The sequence below is a fragment of the Castor canadensis genome, chromosome 8, assembly GCF_047511655.1.
Source record: "Castor canadensis chromosome 8, mCasCan1.hap1v2, whole genome shotgun sequence".
NCBI lineage: Eukaryota > Metazoa > Chordata > Mammalia > Rodentia > Castoridae > Castor > Castor canadensis.
In genome coordinates this window covers 117156725-117168737 of record NC_133393.1, presented here as the reverse complement: position 1 = coordinate 117168737, position 12013 = coordinate 117156725, and the positions used below count along the sequence as shown (strand labels likewise).

General features: G+C 34.6%; 1 protein-coding gene across 2 annotated transcripts in view; it reads right to left on the bottom strand.

Annotated features, from left to right (window-relative positions):
• The window catches only part of Nav3 (neuron navigator 3), a 760451-nt gene that overhangs the window by 438610 nt on the left and 309828 nt on the right, over nucleotides 1-12013 (bottom strand). The gene's annotated exons all lie outside the window — the stretch shown is intronic.

Sequence of the window (12013 nt, the reverse complement as noted above, 5' to 3'; positions counted from 1 at the left end):
AATTCCTTCTTTTTGTACTGATTTATTATAAACCTAATGACAGATATGAAGGAATTTATTCACACCTAGAGCCAAGGACATGAAAACTATAGATTTAGCATGAGGAGGGATGCTTTTCATAATTTGCAAGGTAGAAAATATGGGTCATGATAATATCTAAGCACAAAATTCTAATTCTTCCTCATTTAAAGCACTGGAGGGGCAGAATGTTTTAAAGATGCCCCTTTGATATATTAAAAGGAAATATGTGAAAATTTCTGGACAGAGAGAAGTCTCATAAAAATTTTACAGAGCTTTATACTACCCTTCCACATCTTGCAAGTTGTGAAGCTAAAAACGGGGGTACATTTACAGCCTATATATGATAAGTTAGGAATAATGTTCAAATAATCACATTTTATTTCATCCAGGAGAGCAAAAATAGCCAAATCCTGGTCTCTAGTACCATTTCCAAAAATTATTAAATATTCAGTTGTTGTCAGTTATTATTGTGTTATTATTCTCTACCCAAAGGTTAACACATCTTACATTGAAATGACTCCTGTTGTGTCCCCAAGGTTTCTAGTCTCTTTCACTCTCTCATATATATATATATATATCTACATGATTCCTTTTTTTATCTTTTATTATTCATATGTGCATACAAGGCTTGGGTCATTTCTCCCACCTGCCCCCACCCCCTCCCTTACCACCCACTCCGCCCCCTTCCTCTTCCCCCCACCCCCTCAATACCCAACAGAAACTATTTTGCCCTTATTTCTAATTTTGTTGTAGAGAGAGTATAAGCAATAATAGGAAGGAACAAGGGTTTTTTTCTGGCTGAGATAAGGATAGCTATAGAGGGCATTGACTCACATTGATTTCCTGTGCATGGGTGTTACCTTCTAGGTTAATTCTTTTTGATCTAACCTTTTCTCTAGTTCCTGGTCCCCTTTTCCTATTGGCCTCAGTTGCTTTTAAGGTATCTGCTTTAGTTTCTCTGCGTTAAGGGCAACAAATGCTAGCTAGTTTTTTAGGTGTCTTACCTATCCTCACCCCTCCCTTGTGTGCTCTCACTTTTATCATGTGCTCAAAGTCCAATCCCATTGTTGTGTTTGCCCTTGATCTAATGTCCACATATGAGGGAGAACATACAATTTTTGGTCTTTTGGGCCAGGCTAACCTCACTCAGAATGATGTTCTCCAATTCCATCCATTTACCACAAAATGATAACATTTCATTCTTCTTCATGGCTGCATAAAATTCCATTGTGTATAGATACCACATTTTCTTAATCCATTCGTCGGTGGTGGGGCATCTTGGCTGTTTCCATAACTTGGCTATTGTGAATAATGCCGCAATAAACATGGATGCGCAGGTGCCTCTGGAGTAACCTGTGTCACAGTCTTTTGGGTATATCCCCAAGAGTGGTATTGCTGGATCAAATGGTAGATCAATGTCTAGCTTTTTAAGCAGCCTCCAAATTTTTTTCCAGAGTGGTTGTACTAGTTTACATTCCCACCAACAGTGTAAGAGGGTTCCTTTTTTCCCGCATCCTCGCCAACACCTGTTGTTGATGGTGTTGCTGATGATGGCTATTCTAACAGGGGTGAGGTGGAATCTTAGCGTGGTTTTAATTCGCATTTCCTTTATTGCTAGAGATGCTGAGCATTTTTTCATGTGTTTTTTGGCCATTTGAATTTCTTCTTTTGAGAAAGTTCTGTTTAGTTCACTTGCCCATTTCTTTATTGGTTCATTAGTTTTGGGAGAATTTAGTTTTTTAAGTTCCCTATATATTCTGGTTATCAGTCCTTTGTCTGATGTATAGTTGGCAAATATTTTCTCCCACTCTGTGGGTGTTCTCTTCAGTTTAGAGACCATTTCTTTTGATGAACAGAAGCTTTTTAGTTTTATGAGATCCCATTTATCTATGCTATCGCTTAGTTGCTGTGCTGCTGGGGTTTCGTTGAGAAAGTTCTTACCTATACCTACTAACTCCAGAGTATTTCCTACTCTTTCCTGTATCAACTTTAGAGTTTGTGGTCTGATGTTAAGATCCTTGACCCATTTTGAGTTAATCTTGGTATAGGTTGATATACGTGGATCTAGTTTCAGTTTTTTGCAGACTACTAACCAGTTTTCCCAGCAGTTTTTGTTGAAGAGGCTGCTATTTCTCCATCATATATTTTTAGCTCCTTTGTCATAGTTGTGTGGCTTCATATCTGGGTCCTCTATTCTGTTCCACTGGTCTTCATGTCTGTTTTTGTGCCAGTACCATGCTGTTTTTATTGTTATTGTTTTGTAATATAGTTTGAAGTCAGGTATTGTGATACCTCCTGCATTGTTCTTTTGACTGAGTATTGCCTTGGCTATTCGTGGCCTCTTGTGTTTCCATATAAATTTAACAGTAGATTTTTCAATCTCTTTAATGAATGTCATTGGAATTTTGATGGGAATTGCATTAAACATGTAGATTACTTTTGGGAGTATCGACATTTTTACTATGTTGATTCTACCAATCCATGAGCATGGGAGATCTCTCCACTTTCTATAGTCTTCCTCAATCTCTTTCTTCAGAAGTGTATAGTTTTCCTTGTAGAGGTCTTTCACATCTTTTGTTAGGTTTACACCTAGGTATTTGATTTTTTTTGAGGCTATTGTAAATGCTATATGATTCCTTGATTCATATCTTATATATATATATATATATATATATATATATATATATATATATGTATATATATAAAATTTATGCTTAAACTATCTCCAAAATGACATTCAATCACAAAATGCTATGGCAGACTTTAGAGTTAGAGAAGAGAAGGTAGGGATACATGGGAACTCAGGACACAGGTACTGCAAAGTTAGGTATAAAGCACAGAGTAAGGGATTGCATGACTGTGCCCTTCCATATACATAATAATGGCAGACAGAAAAAGAGAACTGACTGACTTTTCTAGTTCAGAAATTCATAGAGAATGAGGAATTTTCAATAGAACAGGTAAAGTGCAGAGTAGAAGAACACCGGATCATTTTTGTAAGCATAACCACCAAGAGAAGAAGACTATGAACTTGGCACCTTGACAAAGCCTATTAAGTATGGCAAATGATAACAGGTGGTGCTTCATGTCAGAAAATATGGTGGAATAATTTCTTCAGACCTAAACTTAGATCAAAACAATGTAAAAGGGTAACTGTAATAGAAGTTTCCAGAGACCTTAGCAAGTAACTAAATTCATAATGACTAACAGAAAATCATTAAGGGAACTTCCATCTAACAGTGATTCCATGGTCAGCAGGAATGGCAGTCTCACAAAGTAGCCATTCAGTTGATATGAAATAATGGTATTGATTTAAACACTTTCTACATTATAGCCTGGAATAAAAGATAGAAAGGCTAAGGATCACAAAGTTCTACTATGAACAGGTATTTGAGTCAAAAACTAGGTCAAGACACTGGTGTGGTGTAAAAATCTGGAAGTCAAACCTCAGAGTTCTGCATGGATTGTATCTGCTGTCTCTGTCTCTGTGCTCTAGACACATTGGCTTTGTGTCTTGGAAGTCCATTTTATATACTGCTCCTCTAATGAGAATGTCTGCAAATTTCTTTACCAAATTCTCTTGGTTAACTCCTATTGTTCAGATTTTAACCCAGACAGAACTTGCCCAGAGAAGCCTTTGCTTACTTCCAGATTTGGTAAAAAAAAAATCTATCCACTATTTAATCCTAAAGTTATATGCTTCTATTTTACATCCTTATCATACTCACAATTCTTATGATTCCTTGATTTGTATCTTTCTCTCCAATAGACTATAATGACTCAATAAGGACAGAAACATATTCATATTTTTAAAACAAATTTTTGCACTTTATTATTTCTCTTATATAGTAGAAACAATCAACAATGACAAGAATGACAGGTAGAATGTACTGATGAACATAATTACTATACCTTTATGTAAGTAGCTAAGCATAGTTCTTTGTTCTAAGCATTGCTAATAGCTCAGAACCATCGTTAATATTGGTGCTGGATAGTGAATAGGAAGAGGCTTTCAGACCCACCAAAAGTAGCACATGGCGCCAGATTCAAAGTATATAGGACATATGGTAAACAGAGTGCTCTGACAAATCACTGGATTATTGCTATAACCACAATGCTGTAATGATTGGTAATATTTCCATATTACATACCAGCACAATTAGAAAGAAAACTATTTATTTAATGCTAAAGAGCTATTAAATAGTAGAATGGCACTTATGACTTCAGTTTTTCACATTCTGGACCATTTCCCCTTCTAAACAGTGTTTTTTTTAATAAAATAAATATATAGTAAGTATATAAATATATGTATTTATATAAATATGTATAAATGTATATAATAAATTTATAAAATGTAAAATATTTCTTATGGATTCTTTTTTTTTGGTAGTACTGGGTAACTCAAGGCCTTGCACTTGCTAGACAGGTGCTCTAACACTGAAGCTATGCCTCCAGCATGGATTTCTTATGTAACACTAAAATATCCCTATATCAAATTATGTGCTCACTGTATAAACAGATACATTTCATACTTAGTACTCTCAGTATTCCTTATTCTTTTCTCTCATTTCTATATTCCATTATATTGAAACTTCATTTTAGGCACAGGAATTTCCAAGTTTGGCTGTGCACCAGAATCACTGGTGAGAGTTTGGTACAAATGCAGAGTATCATTGAGTATCCACAGGGGAGCACTTGGCATCATTACTAGCATGATACTGTTTAGTAAGTATTTCCTGATTTATACAGAAAAGTGGTGTTGGTAAGAGCCTAGGTGCTTTGATTTCAAGGAGGATATTGTTTCAAATCCCAAATCCTCCATTTCCTAGCTTTGTGACATGGGGAAAGTAACTGGCATGATTGAATATGAAATGTCTCCCACAGTCTCAATATTTTGAATGTCTGATCACCAGATGGTGGCACTATTTCAACAGGTTCTGGAAGTCTTAGAAGATGGGACATAGTATGAGGAAGAAGGTTATTAGGGATGGTTTCTTGGGGGATATCTTGTCACTGGTCCCTTTCTCTCTCTTCTCTTTTTTCTCTCTTTCCTATCCCCCAAGTGAAGAATCTCCTCCACCTTATATTCCTGCTGCCATGGTGCTCTACCCAAGTACATGGGGCTAAGTGACCAGGGAATGAACTCTCTGAAACCACGAACTAAAAGAAATTCTTACTCACATTAAGTTGTTGTTTTTCTCAGGTGTTTGCTCACAGCAATGACAAAAGCTGACTAACACAGAGGCTCACTATGGAAATGATATATAATGATATATAGATGATAAGTCACCATCTTTAAATGGTGATATAATAACCTCATGGCATAAATATAAAGCACTAACTCAACTGAAAATAATCATATGACACATCTTAATAACAGCACATACATGAAAAATCAAAGAAAATTTGTCATATACGATCATTGTCATTGATGTCTGGCAACTCATATCAAGTTGTATTATTCAAATTATTATTATTATTCTGAAACTACAATGATTCATTTCTATCTTCAATCATTTAGGAAAAAGCACAAAAGTGAGTAATTATAATAAGGATTACTAACAGGCAATCATGAGGGACATAGAAATAGTATTTTATGACAGAGAAGTTTAACCAGAGAATTGAGACTTAACACTTAACAAATAATAACTTATGTTTAAAAAATAAAACTTGTACATGAAATGAAAAAAGAAGAATGGATAAAGGTTTATGCACATATGTTGGTATATGAACTTAGAATATAGTCTCACAACATCTCCAAAACAAAATCAAAACGGATCACATAGATCTAGGCATGGTGGCTCAGGCCTATAATCTCAATTATTTGGGAGGCAGAGACAGGGAAATGGCAGCCCACAGCCAGCAGGGGAAAAAAGCATGAGACCCCATGTGAAAACTACTAAAACAAAGAAGCTGGCAGCATGGCTCAAGTTGTAGAGTGCTTGCCTAGAAAGCACAAGGCTCTGAGTTCAAACCCCAGAACAGCTGAAATATTGTAACTTTTATAACTGGAAGTGCCATTTAAAAAACTTTAAAAAAGACATGATAAGAAAGATGTTTACTCATGTAATCATTATCAGGATAATACTTGCTTCATTTTAATTCTTATTTAACAGTTACCAACATTCTACTTTATTTAATTGAGGTTGCCATTTAACCAGATTTGCACTTTCTTTGCCCAAGGCTTCATATTTATGGAGCACAGCTGCAGGTCCTAGAAAAGCAGAGCAATGGGTTGATCCTACCCTAGCTTCTTGAAATTTTGTTTCTCTCTTGCCAGTCATTAAGACAATTATTATGCAATATCTTTCTGATAGTGTTACATATAGAACTTATTTCTTTTAATAATTCTATTTTGAATATATATTTAGTTTATTTAGTTTGGATTAGAACTAAAAACTTAATGTAAGCAAAATAATGAATACAGTATAAAATACATTAGTCAAATCTACAGCCCAATTTATTGTTAATCTTGAGGTGCAGTTTGAGATTTCAGCTTTAATTTAGCAATTTGAATTACTGAATTATAAGTTCTGAAAACTGTTAGCACTGAAAAAGTGCTCATTTTTTTTGAGGAAGGGAGAGAAAGGAAACTTTTGTGTTCATATTAGTCTAGACACCAGGATTAAATTTTATCATTCACAAAACTACCCATGATTACTCAAGACAACCCCCAGTTTAACAGACCAGAAAACTGAGCTCTAGACAAAGAAGTAACTTGCCTACTATCCTATTATATGACCAAGTTAAGATGGAGACACATAACTCTGGTTACAAAACTAACATCTCTCCATATAACCATCATGCCCCGCATACAGAAAAGATCAGAATGTCTCTGATAGCCAAAATAAAAATTTAAGTTTTAGGGATTAAAAATATATTTATCTTAGAATGATGTGTCCAGAGTAAAACACTTTACATGATTCATTACATTTTAATCACTTTGTTTATAAGGAAACAAAATGCTCTCCTTTCTAAACAATGGATTTTCTATAAAATTTGTGTTACCTTTTTATGTTCCAAGCTCACACATTCAGCACTAAATTAATCTGCTTCCTTTGGAGTCATTCGTCAAAGTGACCCCACACTTCCCTGAGGCATCAAGCTGAGACAGTTTATTTCTTAAGTGTTATCTAAGAACCATCTGCATTGAAATATTTATGAAACTGAAAAGAATTCAGCCCCACTGAGTCAAGATGTTTGAGTAAAGGACCTGAAAACCTTCATTTCATCAATCCCCATACATTATTCTGCTATAGATGTGTGAAACCATGAGAACCACTTACCTATGAGGAGAAAAAATAGTTCACTGTTGGTGGTTATTCATTTTCATTTCAAAACAGCAAATGAATAAAAATTCTTTGCAATCATGTTTATTCTTGATATGATCATCACTCTTGGAAAGAAGGACTGTAACTAATATTTAGCATTCCAAAATGTAATTGCTGACTTTGCAATTAGTCTTAATGTGATTTCTAGAATTTTAGAATATATAGCCTTACAAAATTTTAATTGTACAAAATGTAAACATAACATCAAATAGTGACTCCCTGTTTTAATTGTTGCCATAAATAAAACTAACTAAAAAGAACCTCTCTCCCTTAGTATTGGTCATTCGGTGATGTCACCTTTCTGACAAACTCTTACCTCAGTTTAGATCCCTTTTCTATTTTTTTCACTGTACATCTGAGCACCAGTATAATGCTTCTGCAATCAGCTCTCAGAGAAAAACATCTAAGTGTAGTGCATTGCAACAGTTGCTACGGTAACAACCATCTCCTATTCTGTTAAAAGTTCTGAGTTCACAGACATCTTAAGTACCTTTCTGAAACATCTAACATAAAAGCCACTGCCTAGAGAAATTTGGCCTCCCTTGTATTGCTTTTTACATCTCAAGACTAGATAGTGTATGGCAGCAAAAGAGGCTGGTGTTTTTAGTTCACAACTTTCATTGCACTTAAACCACTGGTAGCCTAGATAAGTTCTAAAATGGAACCTTGGATGAGTTCATTTTGATTCATTCAGTGATTTTACTGCAACTTTGATGTGAACACTGGTGTATGATGTGCTTTCTGAGAATTTTTTTGTCCCTGCTACCCTCAGCAGATGTTTGAGATATGAAAATAACATACTTTGCTTTGGAAAAGAAGCAGCAGTTTGGGAGGGAAATCTTTTTAGACTTGTCAATGTGTAGAAATATCTGCTGAGTATGGTGAGATACTCCACATTCTGTTTTGTTGATGAAGTATTTAATAATGCTCTCAATCCCATCACCTTCTGATCTTCCTGGGTCTAGTCCAAAACCCTGGATTGCCTGCATCATTCATTTCCAGTGACCTTGATTTCAACTAAGCCTCTTCACAAAACACTATGGAACTACGTAAATTTGACCCATGATAACTCAGGTATTTCCATTATTTTTCATTTACCCTGCTGATGATATAGCACACTACTCAGAGGAGTTCCATCTATCCTTCCTTCCCATTCCAGTGCATACATTCCTAATCCATTGAGATTTTCTACTCTCTTACTTCCTCTCCTTTCTCTTTACCCATAAGTCTCTATAATCCACCTTCCACCATTAACCCAATTCTACTGAAATTTCACTCTCTGAAGTTACAAATAACATGTCCATCACCAAATGCAATTATGATAAATTATTTCTTGTCATAACTGTGTTTTATTTGATCACCGGTTTTTGACCACACTCCTAGCCACATTTCTGTTAGTTCCTATTCTATCTCCTTCATTTACTGATTCTTCAATAGAAATCAACTGAACATTCATTGTCCATCTACTATTATCCTATCCCTGGACTGGTCCTTGGAAATGAAATAGTGAGCAAGATAGCAAGGTCCTTGCTTATAGGCTAGTGTGATAAGACCACAATAAAAAAGCAATCAAAACTTTCAAGAGAGAATTAGTACACGGTACTTGTACTAATAAGTACAACAAGTACCTTGTACATTAGATTCAATTAACCTAGGTCAGGGATAGTCTTCCTCAAGACTGCATCATTAATCAGTTACCATTTGCTCCATCTCCTCATCTAATAAAGACATGTGTTTGAAATAAATTTTGTAGAAAAAATATAGAGGGGGTAGTGGAAAGAGAGAGGTCCAGGCTGTCCTAGAACTCCCTATTATAGCTCAGGCTTGCTGGTCTGGAGTTTATGAACCCCTTGCCTCAGCCTCCTCAGTGCTAGAATTACAGGCATGCTAGAATTACAGGCATGCTCAAATTATATTTATGTATCTCAATGTCTGTGCACTGATGATAATTATGTGGGAGAAGTGGATTAGAAGGAAAATTTCAAGAGGGAAACTGAACAATTAGAAATTTCCATCCATTAAATTTGAGCTCGAATATATGTTATTTAAATGGATGTCAGTGGGTTTCAATTAGCCATGACATATATTCCATTGGATATAATTAAAAATATGGTAATACAGTTTTCTATGAAATTAGCATTAACAAAATGCTGAAAGCTTTATCCTTATGAAAATATGTTGTAAATTAAAACATTGATTAAAAGACATTGTTTAAAAATTTTTTGGAAGGAATGATTCCATCAAAAAGGCTGAAAACCACATATGGTATATTAATTTATGTAAAAGTCATTATTAAGTAATAAGACAATGTATAAGAAGCCGTCCTAATCCTTGAATGGTTTATAATTGACAAAAGCATTACCATTTCTTCAGTAGAGAGAACTCATGTAACCGAAGTTCATATTACTTCAGTGGTGGAGTCTATAATCCAGGTTTTCTCATGAATTTTTTTCTTTTCTAAGATAGAATGCTTCCATATGTTTTTCTATTTTGCTCAAATTTGGTTTGTTATTGAGCAACTAGATAGTTCATTTAAAACTCTGGCAGATAAAAGCTTGATTAATTAAGTCTCTTTTATTATGTCTAGGTTTTGCCTGGATCCATTTCCAAACTCTGAATAGTCCTCATATTCAGGCATGCCAAGTGTTTTAGATCCTGTATTCTTAGTCATGAGTTTGGGAAGGACCCAGAAGTAGAAGGATAGAGTGTGCATTTAAGGACTTACTGATGAATATGTGTTCCAACATAGCTTTCTTCCATATGGTTTTTCTCTCTCTGTCTCTCTCTCTCTCTCTCTGAATGCAGAGTGTACAAACAATGAACAAACCAGCCCTAATAAAAATCAAGCATTATACCTAACACAATAAAATGTGCCAGGATAATTCTTTCTATTATGTAACTGATTTTCTCTGTCATGGAAAAAAAAAAAAACAGGGAATGAACACTGCACATGAGATGCTTACATTCTCCCAGCCTACAGGTATGGAAGAAGGAGAAAACAAGACTAACTGCATGTATGTATATAAGAATGTATGTATAATATATATGTGTAAATATGTATTATATATATATATATCTCCCATTATATGTTTCTATTATATCTCTATATTATTTATCCATTATATATATGTGTAAGTATAAATGTTACAAAATGTTGGTAAGAAAAACAAATTTTATAACCAGACTGTAATGTGTATCTGATAATAGTTTCAGGAAATTACAGATTTAGGTACAGGAAGATGCATGCAGACTAGTGGGGTAGTGAAGACATGCAAACTGTTATGGAAAAAAACCCCACCAGGAGGCAGCATTGAGTCGTGGACATGCACACATTTGTAGTTTTCTCTTTTTTTATAAATCTCCCCATGAATCCACATTTTCATATTACAACATAAATCTTAATCAGAAAGGAAGAAGTGTGATTTGATAACTTCAACACAGTTTTTGTATGGAAAGATGTTTTTAGAGGTTAAATATTTGAAATAGAACAGACAGTAATGTTTATTAACAGTTTGAAATGTGAAGTTAAATGTCCCTAGATAAAATCCTGACTTTGCTTTTCAAGCACTTATAATTTGGATAAATTACTTCTGCAAACTAATCTCAGTGTCCTCATCTATAAGACTAGAGAGTAATAAAATGGAATAATACATGCAAAATACTCAGCACATGGGGATTGTGTGTGTCATATGTGTATAACTGAGTTTGAGGCTAAAAATATTCTTACAAAGCAAAATGCAGTAACTGAAATATTGCATATTTAGAAAATTTATAAAACAAATTTGTAAAAATGAACAAAACCACAAAATCAATGTTAGAACAAAGTCAGTGGTTCTAATGCAAAAAAATAATCCTGTATAATCACTATAGCTAGGCTCTGAATAGTCATGCATCAGAACTGTTAAAATCAAGCATAAAGAAGAGGAATTCAATATCTAGGTAGTTTATCAAGTAAACACTGACTTTCAAAAATTAGACATTTCCTTTTAGTTGGCACTAAAAATAGTAGTCTATTTGGTTAGGAATAACTATGTGCCTATAGTAATAGCAATCCTACATTTCTTAACACTCTAGATGGAAAGAATGTAGGAAGGCAAATGCAGCCAATGTGTTTAAATTCTCTTATTATATATAAAAGCAATTTTGAAAGTTGTTAATGGACCCAATTAGGCTTAGATACTACACAGAGAAAATTAACAAACACTGAAACCAATAATCTTAAGTGAAGTTTGAAAGGGACTGGCAATAACCTGACAAAGAGCTGTTTTCACTGTCATCTTAGTCTTAGTAGAGATCAGAATCCGAGGTCCAATTCCAAAAATGTCTTGGGAAAGGAAAGAAATGAACATGATAATTGGGTATTAAGGACAAAAGTGGATAGGGAGCAAAGAGATACAAAAACAATAGCATGTAGCTCACGTGTGTGTGTGTGTGTGTGTGTGTGTGTGTGTGTGTGTGTGTGTGTGTGTGTTAAGAGTACCTTGAAGACTGGGCTAGAGAATCTGTCATTGAAATCCTTGAATGGACAAAGAGGAAAATTAAGAATTCTTAACAGTGATACAATGCCACTGGAAAAGCCGATCAGCAGATGGCGCATATGTTAGAAAACATGTTTCACTACACAAAAGAATGCTTTACAAATTTCATGGCATGCCACACAG